The sequence below is a fragment of the Amborella trichopoda genome, chromosome 2 (genome assembly GCF_054954075.1).
Source record: "Amborella trichopoda isolate Santa Cruz 75 chromosome 2, AtrichopodaSantaCruz75HAP2 v2.0, whole genome shotgun sequence".
NCBI classification, from domain to species: domain Eukaryota; kingdom Viridiplantae; phylum Streptophyta; class Magnoliopsida; order Amborellales; family Amborellaceae; genus Amborella; species Amborella trichopoda.
Genome location: NC_142337.1, coordinates 45,064,706 through 45,083,479, shown reverse-complemented (window position 1 = coordinate 45,083,479; position 18,774 = coordinate 45,064,706). Strand labels below are relative to the sequence as shown.

The 18,774-nt window shown below is 40.1% G+C and overlaps 1 long non-coding RNA gene and 1 pseudogene across 2 annotated transcripts; one reads left to right on the top strand and one right to left on the bottom strand.

The window, feature by feature from the left end:
- Positions 1-477: 477 nt before the first annotated feature.
- LOC148783233 (uncharacterized) lies at positions 478-12,639 on the bottom strand. Of its 2 annotated transcripts, none has more exons than XR_016050625.1 (2): positions 12,329-12,639; positions 478-887 (listed from the first exon to the last, which is right to left on the bottom strand). It is a non-coding gene; the product is annotated as an uncharacterized LOC148783233 (long non-coding RNA). The 2 variants fall into 2 exon arrangements; XR_016050624.1 differs by lacking the exon at positions 478-887 and adding an exon at positions 9,380-11,627.
- A 3,874-nt stretch (positions 12,640-16,513) lies between these two features.
- Positions 16,514-18,550, top strand: LOC18440996 (histone deacetylase HDT2 pseudogene; annotated as a pseudogene).
- Positions 18,551-18,774: the final 224 nt, after the last annotated feature.

The following is an 18,774-nucleotide window of genomic DNA, read 5'->3' as shown; positions in this document are numbered from 1 at the left end:
ATCCTAATTGGATCCTAATTGGATCCGAAAATTGGGTTAGGATACAACTTTTAAGAAAGGGTGTCGTTTATATAGAGCGCTCTAAAAATCAAATTAGAGCCTACCTTCTAATAGTGTGGAGAAATGTGGTTTCAATACTTGAAATATGTGATATCTTTAAAATATATTTTCATATTTATTTATAAAGTTTAAAGCTTCAAAAATAGTGTAGATCGATAGATATATGAAAACTTGAAAATTAATGGTCAAAAAATGTGTTACAAAATACACTATTTTCAAAACTTGAAATCCATTTTTTTCTCATGTCTATGCATCTTGATGCTGAGATGATCAATTTGAAGATATTTGAGCATCAAAACAATATATTCTAGTGAAATTTTTGAGGTAGGCTCAAATTTGATTGTTTAGAGCCTCAGCTCTATATAAACTTTTCCGTTTAAAAAAACATTCTTGTAGCATTTTTTTTTTTTTCGAACATTACCAAAGAATTTTCATTAAAAGAAAAACAAATTACAAGATGCAAAGTCACTGGAAGGAAGTAACCACCAAAGAAGATTGGTATACTCTTTTAGCAAGACAATTAGCCTTGGCATTAGACTCTCCATAACAATGGTGGATTTCAATAGTTATAGTATTGAGAATATCCCATATTTCATGAAAAATTGTAGTCAACCTCCATGGTATTTAATTTTACCTTTACTCCAAGATATAATATTTGTTGAATCCCCTTCTATGATCTTGTCTCCCTCAATTCTTGACAAGAGTAATGCCTTCCAAAAGGGCTCTGGCTTCAACTTCATTAACTGTAGTGACACCACAAGGGCCAAAATATGAACAAATAATATGCCCCATATGGTCTCTTATCAATCCACCAAAACCAGCTACACCTGGGTTTCCAAAAGAGCTTCCATCAAAATTTAGGTTTTATGCATTAGCAGGTGGTGGTGTCCAAATATCACCCATTCGACTTAATCTAAGAGAAGATAAACTAGCCATTGCCCTAGGAATAGCACTGATATGACTTTTTGGGATAAATTTGACATTTTAATGTGTAGAAAACCAATCTGCTACCAATGCCAAAATATTGAATTTCAATATCGTAGTATTAATGCTCAACCCTTGAAATGCCTTTTTATTTCTTTCATTCCATATACCCCAAAGAATACTCACCCAAATTGATCTCCACAAATATTATGCCCATCTTTGAGATACCAGGAATAAGCCATTGATGAAGAAACTGGCAATTACTTTCGAAAATATGTATCTAATCTTTTAGACATTGACGAGTCCAATCTTATAGATTCATCACAAAGGGACAATCAAAAAACAAATGTTGGGCCGTCGCATTATCAGCTTTGCAAAAAATACAGACATTGGTTATAATGAAACCCCTTTTTTTTTTTTCAAGTTATCAATAGTAACTAATTTATCTTGGCACAAATTCAATAAGAATAATTGGACTTTTAAAGTCACATTAAGTTTTTTTATATTTAAAAGTCTAGCATTTAACTATCTACTCCGATCACAAAACATGAGATTGTAGGCTGACTTAATTGAAAAGGTTCTTGAGTGATTAAGATCCCAAATGATTACGTCTTCTTTATTTGGTGAGATATAAACGTTTTGAAGCATTTTCATAAGAGATTGGTATTCATCAATGTATCTATTAGAAACTCTTTTATACCTGCAAGGTAAAGACCAAACAATATTAGTAGAGAAACCCCCACTAGCCTCTTTAAGATAAGCTAATGGGTTAGTAACTTTGGCAAATGCCTTTGGGAACAAATATCTTAGTGGGAAGTCACTAAGTCATTTATCAAACCAAAACAAAGCCTTTTTCTCATTTCCAATCACTTTTAAAAACTGTATCAGATATATAGGTCAGTCAATATCCCTCCAAACATGAAAAAAATATGACTTATTTCTTGGACTATTGATTAAGCTATAGAAAACATCCACCCCATACTTTCTTTAAGAACCCCCACCCAAAAAGAATTTTTATGGCTGTGAAATTTCCACCACCATTTGACAAGCGAACTCAAATGCATACTTTCAACTTTCTAATTCCCAAACTTTCTCTCATCAGTGCACAAACTTTCTCCCAACTTACCAAATGCAATTTCTTTTTCTTTTCATTATTCTAAAAGAAACTTCTCATTAAACCTTCTAGACGTTAACAATCTGTACCGGCATCCCGAATAAAGACACAATAAACTGGAAAATTTGACAAGTTGATTTGACAAGAGTATACCTTCAACCCAGAGAGAGTCTTAGCTTTCCACAAATCTAACTTTTTGAAAAATCTTTCAATGACTGGATCCCATATAGATCTCGGAGGATTAGAATTCACAAGAGGAAATCCCTAGATACTTATAAGGTAAACTTCCCACTCCGTAACCCAACAAACCAGCCAACCTTTCCATTGTATTTCTGGAGAATTTACTCCAATCAATTTGGTCTTACCAAGGTTAACCTTTAGTCTTGCTACCAATTCCACACATTTGAGAAAAATCCACAAACTTGTAACATCCCTTTTAAATGGGTTACAAATATATGATAGTATCATTTGCATGCTGAACATGTAAAACTATCAATCCATTATTCCCAACTTTCACTCCTGATATAAGACCTTTTGAAACCACTCCTATAAACATTACACTAAACTTTCAGCGACCAGAGTATAAAGAAAGGTGATAAATGGTCACTTTGTCTCAAACCTCTAGAAGCTTTAAAGAATCCAACAGTTTTTCTGTTAATTAAGAGTGAAAATTGAGTAAAAATTAAACACCCTTGAATCCTTAGTCTCCATCTCGATCTAAAACCCTTCCTTCCCATTATGCAATGTAGAACCTTCCAATTAACTTTATCATATGCCTTCTCAAAATCTAATTTGCAGATTAACCTATGTCTATTCTCATTAATTATGGAATGGAGGCATTCTTGACTACCAAAATACTATCTATAAGCTACTTATCTTTCAAGAATGCTGATTGAGGACCTTTGATCACTAAAAGATAACCTAATGTAACCTATTTGCAAGAAATTTTGGCAATGATTTTGTAAAGACTGTCCAACAAATTAATGGGACAGATGTCCTTCACTTCCTCTATGGCACTTTTTTTGGGGATTAAAGTAATAAAACTAGAATTCATAGTTATATTTATCTTGCCTCTCCAATAAAACTACTCCAATAGTTGAACTAGGTCATCCTTCAACAACTCCCAAAACGATTGGAAAAATGCTAAAAGATATTCATCTGGCCCATAAGCATTGTCTCTACCAAGCCTAAAGACTGCATCCTTGATTTTTTGCATTTCAAACTTTCTTTCCAACCATATGTATTGTATCATTTTAAGTGTTGTGTCATTTTATGTTAATGTTTCATGAGTTTAAAACATAGAATTAATGCTTGCTCCAGTTTAGGTTCGAATTTTTTATAACACCATAAGATTTCGTGCTAAATTACAATTTGTGCCCATTTAGAAATTTGGATGTGTCATGTGGAAATTTGACCTAATGGGTTTCATATTCAAATTTGAATTAATTCTGAGATTCGGTCATTAAATCGATTTTTTGGCAAACAATTTCTAGGAAAAATTCATCTCTTTCTCCCACCATCACCACCACCACCACTACTAGTACCTCTACCACAGCCATTGCCAAGCTGTCTCTAGATCCACTCCGTTACTGTCACTGCGGCCATACCTTTAATGCTAACACCACCACCACTACAGCCACTGACTGCAACTAGTCCGAGCCTGTAGATATGTACGGTACGATTGACATTGCACCAATACCACCAGCACAGTCTTTGCAGTTACCACCAGTCCACCATCACCACCTTCACATTGTTGCGACCTCCACCACCCTATGCTCGTTCACCACAACGATCACTACTATAATTGCATTGCCTCTCTCATTGCCATCACCTCCATTGCACTGCATACTAATAAATTGCAATTTAAATAAAAACAAGCAAAACAATTGAGCAAATTACGTATGAATAATTACAATTCGTTAAAAACTATTATTTAACCAAATTTAGAATCAAATAGTTCAAATAGTATTATCGAGACACCTTGTTTTTGGCTTGATGCTATGTGTCAACATTCCGAAATACACGATGGGCACCTCGTCCACACGTATTAGGCTAGATGATAGGAATGTCTAAAGTATTGACATGGCTCACAACTCCCAATCCAATCCAATCCAACACAATGATTCCTTAGTCAGACGAGTTTTATTTTTGCGTCAAATTTTGTAACCATCATTTTACTTATTTATCTTAAACAACTAGTTTTCAGAATACATGCATTTAAGTCAATGATATTAACTCTATCGTACATCTAGTCATTTTGAAAGTTAAGCTAGTAGTTAATAATCAATTCAAAGCCAAAACTTGTAGCTTAGGGTTTGTGAGCGGCTAATCATACGTCACGTATTGAAATAAAAAAAAATTCAAATATAACTAATAGAGAATAAAAATGGAATTATAAATATTCTAGCTAATAATACTGTTAGTTTTTATTTTTTATTTTTTATGTTGCCTAGTTTTTATTTTATTTTACAATATGGAAAAAAATAATAATTGAGTATTCATATGCACCATCCAATTTTGATTCTTGGAGAATAGGCCATGGTATCTTTCAAATTGGGATATAAAAAAATAATCTTTTAAAATGGGATATAAAAATTGGGGATGGCTAAAACTCAACTTTTACCGTCTGTTAAAGTTTGGGGTAAAACCTCGCTTTCTCTCTCTTATTTCATTAACAACTCGAAGACCAAGGCTAGGCACGGGCCTGTCAATTTCACCCCATCTCTCTCTCTCATTCGTTAACAACTCCAGGTTTGTGCCTAGGGGTGGGCCCATCAATCTCACCTCATCTCTCTCTCTCTCCAACAGCTCCAGGCCCATGCTTAGAAGTGGGCTCATCAATTTCACCTCATCTCTCTCTTTCTTCCTTATTAACAGCTCCAGGCCCATGCGCCTAGGCACGGATCCATCAATTTCACCTCATCTCTCTCTCCCTCCCATCAAAAGCTCCAGGCTCGCACCTAGGCTCAAGCATGTTTACCTCTCTCTCGTTTTCGCAAATTTTTGTTTTCTTTCTTTTTCAGGCCTGCGTCTTGGTGTGAGCACATTTACTACCCTCTCTCACTTCATTTTGTTTTTCTCATCTCTCAATCAATTTACATGAGCTCATGGTCTAATCATGAGCTCAACACACACATGTGCACATTTGACACAAGGGGAACAAAAGAGTTATGCTCCTTGTTATACCCACACACACTAAACCCTCACTGGGTAACTCAAGCTATGTGAAGCCTAGAACCTTAAGCTCAGTAGCCCCCTTTTCCGAATCCTCTCATCACAAACCATGAATTTGTTAATCCAATATGACCATGGATTCAATCTGATAAATTTTAATGGATTCTAAAGATGTTTTTGTCCTTAAAGATTTAATCCCCAACGGAGTTATTCCTTGATACACCTGATCCCCATTGGGAATACATTGATCAGTTTTGCAAGGATAATTCACAACATGTTCAAACATCCTTGGAAATACACCTTCGCATTAAAACTTCAAAATTACACTCAAACCTATCATTGGGGTTAATACATGATGTCCACTATAAACCTTGATGCTAAAAACCATGGGAATCCTAAATCATCCCATTCACCAACTCTAGCCTCACCGTAAACCATCCTAACAACCCTTGTTCACTTGGGCTTCAAGTTAGAACTCCATCATCCCCATGGAGTTGTACCAAACAGACCCTACTCATTTGAACTTTCATAAGGCCCCATGAGTGATGTCATGCTCAAAGAGTCATAAAAACCCCTGATGATACACTATCCCCAATGGGTCACTACTCCAAATAGACTATCAACCCCAGTGGTCCCTCAAACCTTGGTGGATCATTACCCCATGGTAGCCCATCACCTGAGGATTCATTACCCCCCAGTGGACTACTATCATAAAGGGACCATATACCCCAAAAGTCCATCTTCCCCAATGGATCACTATTCCTGATGGATCAACATGCGCAACGAGGCACCATTTTTAGTGGTCCATCAATTTCCCCAGTGGACTACTACTACCAATAGACCATCACCCTAATGGACCAACATTCCAAGTGGGCCACTACTTCCAATAAACCATCACCCCAATGGTTTATTACTCCATTGATTCTTAATTCCTGGTGGTGAGTCACCGTCCTCAGTAGATTATTACCCCTAGTGTTGCAATCATACATTTTCCCTAGGGAGTTTTTCATGCATCAGAATCTACTGGTCCATCTAAAACCTCATTACCCAACAAGTGTGAACCATTCATCACCTTGCAAAAACTCGGAGCATCCCTAGTGATCCCTACTTCCCCAATAAAAGCCTCACTTATGGTATTAGTTACCTCAGTGAGCCTTATACACCTGTGATCCCTCCATCCTATGCATCACCAAGGAGGAGGATTTATCTTAAAAAGAAAAGAAGCCGAGCATGATGAGCATTCGATGAGGATTGTCATGAGTAAAAGTGAAAGCTTCAGGCGGACATAACCTTAAAGCTATGGGTAAGATTGCCAAAAATAAAATTAGGCATGGTAAAAACCCGAAAGGGAGCCATGGGTAAAAATAGAAGACAGGCATAGCCATGAAGGCATGAGTAAAAGTGTTCTAAAAATAGAAAAGTGGGCATGGTAAAAACTCGAAAGGGCACCATGAATAAAAATGGAAATAAAAAGTCGACGTGACCTCGAAGTCACGGGTAAAAGAACCTCAATAAAATAAAAAGTTGGTGAAACCCTTTTTTTCGACATCGCTTCTATCCAGTTTAGGTGAAAACCGAAAGGACGCCTAAACTAATAAAGGGTTGATGCATCTTTCGATCAAAGGTGACTTCAACCAATTACAGCAAAAGTTTGGTGGTTTGGGAATCATTACCCTCTCAGAGGTACCTTACCATTAAAACCAAAAAGAGCTTAAGAAACTCCAACAACTTGGGTTTAGCTTAAGTGAAAACCCTAAGAGATCAGAAGAATCATCAAGATGGCAAGACAGGATAGCCATTTGCCAAGGAGATTCTCCAATCGAAGACGTCAACAAAAAACAGGAAGACAAATCCAAGGTTCAGTGTAAAAGGGGAAGGAAGCCCTTAAACCACTAGCCTTTCGTAAGACAAACCCAAAGTTCAGTGTAAAAATGGAAGGAATCCCATAAACAAGCCCCCCCCACCACTAGCCTTACAAAAAATAAACTCAAGGTTCAGTGTAAAAGGGGAAGGAAGCCCTTAAACAAGGCCCCCCGCCACTAGCCTTTTGAAAAAACAAACCCAAGGTTCAGTGTAAAGGGGGAAAGAAGCCCTTAAGCAAGGCCCTCAAAAGAAATATTAAAAGCGTTCAGTGTAAACGGGGAAGGAAGCCCTTAAGCAAGTCCCCCCACCACTAGCTCTTCAAAGAAAAATCTAACGAATTGGGAAGGAAATCTCCAAGCAAGATCCCGACTGCAAGACACATCTGGATTCTGATGACATTGGGAAGGAAGCCCTTAAGCAAGGCCCCCAGTTGTTGGAACCAAAAATACCACTGGATTGGGATTAAGGCCCAAAGGCACCCACCAGCTGGCCCATTAGGAAGCATGACTGAGATGGGAAGGTAAGCCCTTCCACAAGGCACCCGATCAACATGCTCCCCAAGAAAACAGATTCTATTATCATTAGAAAGGAAGCCCTTAAGAAAGGCACCCAGTCGCAAGAATCCAATCCAGTCATCCCCCAGAGAAGAAGTTTAGCATGGTCTCCCCCACAAGGATCGTGTTAATGCCGATGATCGAGAAGAAAAATATTGTTGAGAGGCAATAGAATCGTCTTAGTAAGGATTTGAAAGATGAGCTTTGGCCAAATTTTTTGTTCCAAATGGTACACTTCTCACTTCTCTCGAAGAGTAGCATTTGGCGAGGCAAGTTGTCATACGTAGAATCGGGCATCTTCACATACATAGGTGATACTTAAAGGCCACTCCAACTGTTGTGTGGTCTCAACAAAAAAGCACCTATGTATTTACCAGTGCCAATTCTCTAGGACACGGTAGTTGAGGCACATTGAGAATTTTCACTACAAAAGAAGCATGAAAGAAAGAAGTCAGCAAGTGAGCAAGTTGACAATGCATAAAAAGAGAACAACATCAAGAAGTTTGCAAATTTCGACAGTATCTCCCCTATGTGCATAGGGTTGACAAAGAAGGTGCTTGGGTAGTCTGAAACGCCGGGGAGATTCCAAGGAGTCACGAGTCCATGGTTCAAATGCCCATCGCTAAAAGTGACCATGAAGAGCTCCTTTTTCTATCAAAGAAGTATCCATGAATGTCCAAAATTGCATAACTATGCATGAATGCCGAAATGTGATAAAAAGGTACCTGAAGATACTATGCTGCTAAGCGTGATCGATGAAGTGCAAGGGCATTAAGAAAATTGGCATTTTTTCACGCCCAAAGTGCTTTAAGAAGATAAGCATGCAATTCAAAAACATAGATCAAGACAGCCAAAACAATGGTTACAAAAAGTTCAATGCTCATGATGCTCGGGCATCTGGTGGTAATGCTCAAAGTCCATTCATAATGTGCAGTCATGCTCGCAGGGCAGCAACAAACATATTCTGATGTGATGACCAGTCACTGTTCACATTGTGCAAAATGGTGTTCAGCATGGACACTGTGCAAAATGGTGTGTGTGATGACCCAACGCAGCAACAATACTTAGGTGTGGTAATAAAGCTCAAAGTTCACTCATGAAGCTCAGTTATGATCATGTGGGCTACAATGAAATGTTCAGGACAAGCCACTGTGTGTTGTGGTTTATGATGCTTGAAGCAAAGAGATAACTAGCCGCTGTGTACTCAAGCCTATATGGTGGTTCATTGTTATTCATGATGTTGAAACGAAAGAGATAACTAGCCACTATGTACACAAGCTCACATAGTGGTTCATTGTGGTTCATGATGTTCGAAACAAAAAGCTAAAACTGACCACTGGTTATATCATGCATGATCGAAACAAGATGTGACAACTAGTCACTATTCATAGTGGGCAAGATGGCGATGAACATTGTGCAAATTAGTGTGACCAAGCACACCCATGATATGTGAACGAAATGATGAAGGAAGATGCAAAATGATGCGTAAAGGAAGCCAGAAATATCAAGATTACATTGGAAAGAACCGCATGGGCATAATGTCAAACACGTGTTGAGCAGCGAAAAATCACAGGCAAAACGTCGGCAAAAAGAATTGAAAGGTAGGCATTGGACAAAGAACAAAAAAAAATGCGAGATGATACTTTAATATTTGGAGGAACTGGCCATGGCCATGGCTCAAAACAGATTGCTCCGCAAAGTTGCTTCAACAAAGTTCTCTCTCTCTTTCTACAATAAAAAAAACTGGGGATGGGTAAAACTCAACTTTTACCATCTGTTAAAGTTTGGGGGTAAAACCTCTCTTTCTCTCTCTGTTATTGGCTCGACTTGCTGAGAGAGTTTGACGATGTTGTTCGTTCAAAGTGTTTACGTCAAAATCCTAGGCTATATATCTCAACTAGTGAGACACCCCTTTGTTCTTACGTTTACCTATTTTGGAAGGAACGTTTTACTCAAGATAGAGTATAAGAAGAGATTTACGAGAGAGATAATTAGTAGTTTCTTCGAGGGAAACTAAACCTCCTAAAGTGCTGGGCACAAGATATTGATAGTTATTCCCTTTCTCCCCATTACAATGAGATATTTATAGCCCCTACTAACCCTCTACCACCTCCCTGATTATTCTACCCACAATCCCTATAAAATAGGAATGTGACCCATTAAAACAACTACCCACACGTATCATGGAGACCCCATTAGAAACCGCCTACCACAACTCCTAACATTAAGCAACAAACTCCTAAGTACAAGTAAACAATACTACCTAAACAATATCTGCTCGTGCTAAGCACGAGACTTTATTGAAAAATAAACTAAGCATGGGAACATAACATTCCCTCCCTCTAAAAATCCCCCTTGTCCTCAAGGTATTTTCAAGAAACCTTAACTTAAGTGTCTTCAGATTCTACCACGTGGCTTCAGAGGGTGCGAGACCCTTCCAGTGCACCTAGACTTCCTCTTGATGCTTCCGAATACGATGGTCAAGAATAGCTTGCGGCTAAGGTACCATGCCGTCTCCTTCTTCCTGAACAATTGGCAAATCTTTTTGAACCACCGTTGTTGTTCCAACCTTCTCTTTTAGGCAAGACACATGAAACACATGATGGATTTTTGAACCATTGGGCAAGAAGAGTTTGTAGGCACCTGTCCTATCTTTTGGATCACTTCAAATGGTCCATAGTATCGGGCTGAAGGCATAGATACACTAAGTCAAATCCCCCATATTGAAGTTCTTCTCAGTTCGGTGAATATCGTAGGCTTTCTTCATTCGGTTTTGGTACAGTTACAACTGTTTGCGTAGTTGCTTGAGAACTTGGTCTCGATCTTGGAGTTCCCAATCAACTGACTCCACTCGAGTTATACCAGGAATGTAAGACAATAACGTGGGTGGAGCACGCCCATTGACCACCTCATAGGGAGTCTTCTTTGTGGCGGTGTGCAGGCTGGTATTGTAGTGGTACTCAGCCCACACAATCCAATGGGCCCACTCCTTGGGTCTGTCACTTGAAAAGCACTTGAGGTATATTTCAATTGTACGATTCACCACCTCCGTCTGACCATCGATCTGGGGGTGATAGGCTGATAAGTAGTTGAAAGCGAGTTCTTTCCAAAAAACACTTGTAAACACTGGATATCTATCACAAACAATGGACTTAGGAATTCCATATAATTTAAAAACATGATTCAAAAATATTTGAGCCACCGATGTTGCTGTATACGGATGGGAGATTGGAATGAAATGGGCTACTTTGGATAGGTAGTCCACAACCGCGAAAATAGTAGTTTTACCGTTTGAGTTCGGAAGACCATCAATGAAGTCCATGGAAAAATCAGTCCATATCTGTTGGGAAATTGGGAGTGGCTGGAGGAGCCCTGCCGTTGACGTGTTTTCCCATTTTTGACGCTAGCATGTATCACATTGTCGAATATGATCACGGATTCCCCTTCTCATTCCAGTCCAGTAAAACATAGACTTTATTCGATGAAGAGTTTTGTGGAACCCCTCGTGTGTGCTGGATTGGAACTCTTCCATATTGGTAGGGATTAAAGGAGATCCAACCAGTAAGAAAATTCTACTTTTAAAGAATAAAACTCCTTCTTTGTAGCTCCATGGACCCAACGCCTCTCTTTGTTCTACCCGTGTCACTAATTCCATTTTGGGATTTTCCTTCACCTCTTTTTTAATTAGCTCGAGCCAACGTGGGACCGGCGCAGATAATACAAGGTTTTCACCCCTTTCTTCCACCCGAGACAACGCATCAGCCACCAAGTTTTCCTTCCCTTTCTTGTACTCAATGATAAAATCAAAGCCCATAAGCTTTATCAACCACCTTTGCTGCGTGGTGTTGTGATTCTTTGTTCCCATAGGTATTTTAGGCTGTGGTGATCGGTCCTTACGATGAATTGTTTCCCAAGTAAATATTGTCGCCACTTCTGTACTGCAAGAACCAAAGCCAACATTTATTTTTCATAAGTGGATAAAAACAAATTTCTACCATGTAAAGCCTGGCTATCAAACGCTATGGGTCGTTCTCTTGCATCAACACCCCTCCGATCCAAGCTCCAGAAGCGTCACATTCAATGATGATTTTTTTTGAAAAATCAGGCAGGGCGAGCACTGGGGCTAGCATCATTCCCGTTTTCAACTGCGCGAACGATACCTCGGATTGCAGTTCCCACTTGAAACTATCTTTTTTTAACATATTGGTTAATGGGGCAGCAATTTTCCCTTAATTTTGAATGAATTTTCGGTAATATTCTGTTAATCTCAGAAATCCACGGAAAGCTTTTAACATTGTGAGTTTGGGCCAGTTGGTCATGGCTACAATTTTTTCTGGATCTACGGCCACGCCATCTTGACTGATGAGGTGCCCCAAATACTTCACTTCCTGTTGCTCGAAAGCACACTTTTCTTTTTTTACAAATAACTGGTTAGCCCATAAAATAGATAGTGCAAGACCAATATGCTTCAGATGGTCTTCCCAATTCTTGTAGTAAAAAAATGTAGTAAAAAAACACCAATATAAATCAAAATGTAGTAAAAAAACACCAATATGAATTTTTGTAGGTAATTTTTGAAAACATTGTTCATCAAAGATTGAAAAGTAGAAGGGGCGTTCATTAACTAGAAAGGCATTACCAGAAATTCATAATGGTCAGGGTGGGTGCGAAAAGCGGTCTTCTCAACATCTTCTGGTTGCCTGCGAATTTGGTGGTACCCTGACCAAAGATCAAGCTTTGTGAAAAAGGAGGCCCTATGCAATTCATCCAGAAGTTCGTCAGTATTGGGTATGGGGAATTTATCCTTCACTATTTGCTGGTTTAGAGCCTTATAGTCGACACACATCCTCCAAGAGTTGTCATGTTTTTTTACCAACAGCACCGGTGAAGAATAGGGGCTGTTGTTAGGTTTTATCACCCCAGATTTCAATAGCTCGCTCACTATCTTTTCTATCTCGGCTTTCTGATAATATGGGTACTTGTAGGGCCGTACAGAAATATGATTGCTTCCATCTTTCAAGGGGATCCGGTGGTCGTATGCTCTGTTTGGGGGTAATCGTTGTGGTTCTTTGAAAACGTCCTCAAACGAGAGTAACCGCTTGCTAAGTTGGCTATTAGAAAATTGAGGAGAAAATTTGGGTGTAGAATTACCTGGCATGCCTTTTATAGAAAGTTAATATATCTGCAACAACATTCCTTCTCCCCTTTTTTTGATGTCCTTGCTAATCTCATCCATATGCACCACGTTATTATCAGCTGATTTCAATCCTTGTAATGAGACTTCTTTCCCATTCAAAGTAAATGCCATCCGTAACTTGAAAAAATCCCATGTGATTGGGTCTAACGTGCTCAGCCACTACACTTTGAGAACTGCATCACAACCCTCCAACCGTAACAGATAGAGATCCACCACCAGAGGGATGCCTTGTAGCATCATGCATACAGCCTTGCAGCATCGAGAACTAGAAAGCTTTTCACCATTGGCAACAACCACTTCAAACTTTCCTTTATTGCTAGAATTAAGGCCGATTTTCTATGCAATAGCATTATTAAAAAAATTATGCGTACTACCAGAGTCAATTAGAAAAGTTACCCTTTGTTGGCCTAAACTTCCTTGAATACGCACGGTCTGTGGAGCCTTTGCCCCATAAATGGCGTTGAGGGAGATTTCAGGTACCTCGTTTTCCATGTTTGTCTCTGCCTCCGCCTCTTCTTTTTTGTCTGGCCAACTCCCTTCGATGAGAAATAACTTCTTGCAACGATGGTCAGGGCCAAACTTTTCGTTGCAATTGAAGCAAAGTCCCTTTGCACGCCGTTCACTGAGTTCTGCTGGAGACAACCTTTTAATTGGCAGGAAAGACCCACTTGAGCTGAACTGGTTGGTGCTAGTTTTCCTTGGTTCGTTAGGCACTGCTTTCTTGATGTTCAGTTGGCGATGCTCATAAAGGCGGGCGAGTCCTATTGCCACAGTCAAAGTTCCCGGTTGACAAGCCTGCACTTCCGTCTTAATGCTTTCTTTGAGCCCGCTTATGAAACACCCCACTTGTTATAATGGTGTTAATCGTCCTGCCCGTATCAACAGACGCTCAAATTGGGTCTGATATTCTCTTACAGACCCAGTTTGCTGCAGCTTTGTGAGATCACCAAAAAAATCCTGAAATTGGGTTGTGAGATCACCAAAAAAATCCTGAAATTGGATTGGGCCGCAGTCAAAGGCTACTTTTGAAGTCATCCCAAGAGACAATCCCACCCTCTTCCTCCATCAGCTGGTACCATAGCTGAGCATCACCTTCTAAGTTGAATGACGCAAGGGGAACTCGATCCTCTTCCGGTGTATGATGAAATTCGAAGAACTGGTCAGCTCTACATACCCAACTAGTGGGGTCTTCTTCCCCATTGAACTTGGGAAAGTCCAACTTGACCATTCGCGAAAGGTAGGTTCCAACGGACTCCGAACTGCCATTCGAAAATGGTCTCATATGCGTCTTCCCTGTGTGGGAAGATTCATCATTTCGTGGTTGTTCCTTGCTTGATCAAGGCGTGCATTGATCGCAGCGAACATCTGCTGCATGGAGTCCATCATATCCTTGAAGATTCGCTCCTGATCTGCCTTCAAGCTCCCTATCTCGGACTCCAAATGTTCAATGCGTTGATCCGCCATGCCTGGCTCTGATACCAAATTGTTATGGGCTCGACTTGCTGAGCGAGGTTGACGTTGTTGTTCGTTCAAAGTGTTTACGTCAAAAACATGGGCTAGATATCTCAACTCGTGAGACACCCCTTTGTTCTTACTTTTACCTATTTTGGGAGGAACGTTTTACCCAAGATAGAGTATAAGAAGATATTTATGATAGAGACAATTAGTAGTTTCCTCGAGGGAAACTAAACCTCCTGAAGTGCTGGGCACAAGATATTGATAATTATCCCCTTTCTCCACAGTATAATGAGATATTTATAGCCCCCTACTAACCTTCTACCATCTCCCTGATTATTGTACCCACAATCCCTATAAAATAGGAATGTGACCCATTACAACAGCTACCCACGCGTATCATGGAGACCCCATTAGAAACCGTCTACCACAACTCCTAATATTAAGCAACAAACTCCTAAATGCAAGTAAAAAATACTACATAAACAACAACTGCTAAGCAAGAGACTTTATTGAAAAATAAACTAAGCCTGGGAACATAACACTCTCTTATTTCGTCAACAACACCAGGCCCATGCCTAGGTGCGGGCCTGTCAATTTCATCCCATCTCTCTCTTTCTCATTCGTTAACAACTCCAGATCCGTGCCTTGGTGCAAGCCATCAATCTCACCTCATCTCTCTATCTCTCGCCAACAGCTTCAGGCTCATGCCTAAGCGTGGGCTCATCAATTTCACCTCATCTCCCTCTTTCTTTCTTGTTAAGAACTCCAGGCCTACGTCTAGGCATAGACCCATCAAATTCACCTCATCTCTCTCTCCCTCTCATCAAAGGCTTTAGGCTAGCACCTAGGCCCCTGCCCATCAATTTCACCTCATCTCTCTCTTTCTTGCTTGTTAACAACTCCAAGCTCGCGCCTAGGCGTGGACCCATCAAATTCACTTCATCTCTCTCTCCCTCTCATCAAAGGCTCTAAGCGTGCGCCTAGGCGCGGTCACGTTTACCTCTCTCTCATTTTCGCAAATTGTTTTTTTAGGCCCGCGTCTAGGCGTGAGCACATTTACCTTACCTCACTTCATTTTTTTTTCTCATCTCTTAATCAACTTATACAAGTTCATGGTCTAAGCACGAGCTCAACACACACTTGCGCACATTTGACACAAGGGGAACAAAAGAGCTATGCTCCTTGTTATACCCATACACACTAACCCCTCAGTGGGTAACCTCAAGCTATGTGAAGCCCAGAACCCCGTGCTTAATAGCCCTCTTTTCCACACCCTGTCACCACAAACCGTGAATTTGTTAATCCAGTATGACCTTGGAATATAAGTTTTAATAGATTCTAAAGAAGTTTTTGCCCTTAATGATTTTAATCCCTAGCGGAGTCATATCCTTGATACACCTGATCCCCATTGGGAATACATTGCGCAATTTTGCAAGAATGATTCACAACATGTTCAAACACTCTTGGAGATACACCTTCGCATTAAGGCTTCAAAATTACACTCAAGCCTACCATTGGGGTTGATACATGATGTCCATTATAAACCTTGATGACTCACAAAACTTGTGGGAATCCTAAATCATCCCCATCAGCAACTCCAACCTCATCATAAACCATCCTCATCATAAACCGTTCTCAGTAGATTTCAACCCTTGGTGGTGCAAGTATTCATTATCCCTATAGAGTTTTTCATGCATCAAAATCCATTGGTCCATCTAAAGCCCCAATATCCAGCAAGTGTGAACCATTGATCACCTTGCAAAACCCGAAGCATCGCCAGTGATTTCCACTTCCCCAATAATACTTATGGTATTTATTACCCTAGTGAGCCTTATACACTTATGATCCCTCTGTCCTATGCATCATCAAGGAGGAGGATTTCTCTTAAAAAGAAAAAAAGTCGGGAATGATGAGTATCCGATGAGGATCGTCATGAGTAAAAGTGAGAGCTTCAGGCGGACATAGCCATGAAGCTATAGGTACGTTTGTTAAAAAATAAAATAGGGCTTGGTGAAAACCCGAAAGGCCGCCATGAGTAAAATGAAGACAGGCATGGTCGTGAAGCCATTAGTAAAAGTGTTCTAAAAATAGTAAAACCGGACATGGTGTGAACCCAAAGGGGCACTATGAGTAAAAATTGAAATAAAAGGTGGACCAGACCTCGAAATCATGGGTAAAAGAACCTCAATAAAAGAAGATGTTAGTGGAAACCATTTTTACGGAACCGCTTCTATCCAGTTCAGGGGAAAACCCGAAAGGGCGCTTGGACTAATAAATAAGTTGATGCAGCTTTCGACCAAAGGTGACTGCAACCAATTGCAGCAAAAGTTTGGTGGTTTGGGAATCAATTCCCCCTCACGGGTACTTTACCACCAAAACCAAAATGAGCTCAAGAAAATCTAGCAACGTGGGTTTAGCTTTTGTGAAAACCACATGATGATCAGAAAAATCATCAAGATGGCAAGTCAGGATTTCCATCTGCGGAAGAGATTCTCCAATCGAAGCCGTCAACCAAAAATAGGAAGACAAACCCAAGGTTTAGTGTAAAAAGGGAAGGAAGCCCTTAAGCAAGACGCCCCACCACTATCATTTCAAAAGTCAAGCCCAAGGTTCAATGTAAAAGGGGAAGGAAGACCTTAAGCAAGGCTCCCCACCACTAACCTTTCAAAAGACAAGATCAAGAGTTCAGTGTAAATGGGGAAGAAAGCCCTTAAGCAAGGCACCCCACCACTAGCTCCTTCAAGAAAAATTTGATGGATTGGGAAGGAAGTCTCCAAGCAAGGCCTCCAACTGCCAGACACATCTGGATTCTGATGACATTAAGAAGGAAGCCCCTAAGAAAGGCCCCCAGCTGTTGGAACAAAAACTACCACTGGATTAAGATCAAGCCCCAAAGGAACCCACCAGCGGGCCCATTAGGAAGCCTTGCTGAGTTGGGAAGGTAAGCCCTTCTACAAGGCACCCGGTCAGCATGCTCCCCTAGAAAACATATTCTATTAGCATTGGGAAGGAAGCCCTTAAGAAAGGCCCCAGCCGTCAAAATCCACTTCATGTTAAGAAACTGTATTTATGTATATTTGGGCTTTAGGCCCCCATCGAACTCTCTCTTTATTGATTGAGTAAGAATATACAATACCCGTATAAATATACAGCCAGTAACAATTACAGATAAATACCAACAGTTATGGATAACTACTAACTAATCTTATCATAATCAAGAGACACCTAAGAGATATATATCCATATATATGCATATCTCTTCTAAAACCCTAGGGTTTCACTCTCTCTTTCTTCTCCAGTGCTTCAACATCACATTCTTCATCAGCAATTGAGTTTTGGGGAGTTGAGGTTAAACCTGGTGAGGCTGTGAAGTGTGACCATGGTCTGGATAAATATATACATCTTTCATAGGCATCTCTTGGGGAGTCCAAAAAGGAAAAGGGAGGTGACTATGTATTGTTGTTTCTTAAATATGATAACCAGAAGATAGTGATTGGTTCACTCTCATCAGAAAAACTACCCCAACTTTCATTTGATCTAGTCTTTCAGAAAGAATTTGAACTATCCCACAACTGGAAAAATGGGAGCATCTTTTTATGTGGCTACAAGACAATCATCCAAGAAGGAGAATCATCAGATTTCTCAGATTCAGAGGAAGACGATATTCCAACTTTGATCAAAGAGGAAAGTGGTAGGGTTGAGCAGCCCAAGCCTGCTGCTCAGAAAGCCAAGGCTCCCTAGCCTGAATCTGATACTGCTAAACCAAAGGTGAAACCATAGGAAGCAAACAATGTGCCCAAACCGAAAGTGGAGGATGACGATCATGATGGAGACGACGAGGATGATGAATCTGAAGATCATGATGAAGATGACATCGACCATGAGGATGAGGATATGCTTGAAGCTAGTGATGATGAAAGTGATGATAAAGATGATGAGGATAAAAGTTCAGATGAAGAGCAACTTGTCACTCCCAAGAACGTTGATGCGGGCAAGAAAAGGGCTTTGGATTCTGCTGCAAAAACTCCAGGGCTTGAAAAGAAGGCCAAGGTGGTTACACCTGCTGGTGGAGCAAAGCCAGAAGGCAAGAAGGGAGGACACGTGGCTACTCCGTACCCTATAAAGCAAAGTGGTAAGACTCCTGCTGCGAACGACAAGCAGCAGACCTCGAGAAAACCAACCACCCCTGCTCTGATACTATGTTAAGAAACTGTATTTATGTATGTTTGGGCCTTAGGTCCCCATGGAACTCTCTCTTTATTGATTGAGTAAGAATATACAATACCCATGTAAATATACGGCCTGTAACAATTAAAGATAAATACCAACGGTTATGGATAACTACTAACTAATCTTATCATAATCAAGAGACACCTAAAAGATATATATCCATACATATACGTATCTCATTATGTATTCATAATGATGTA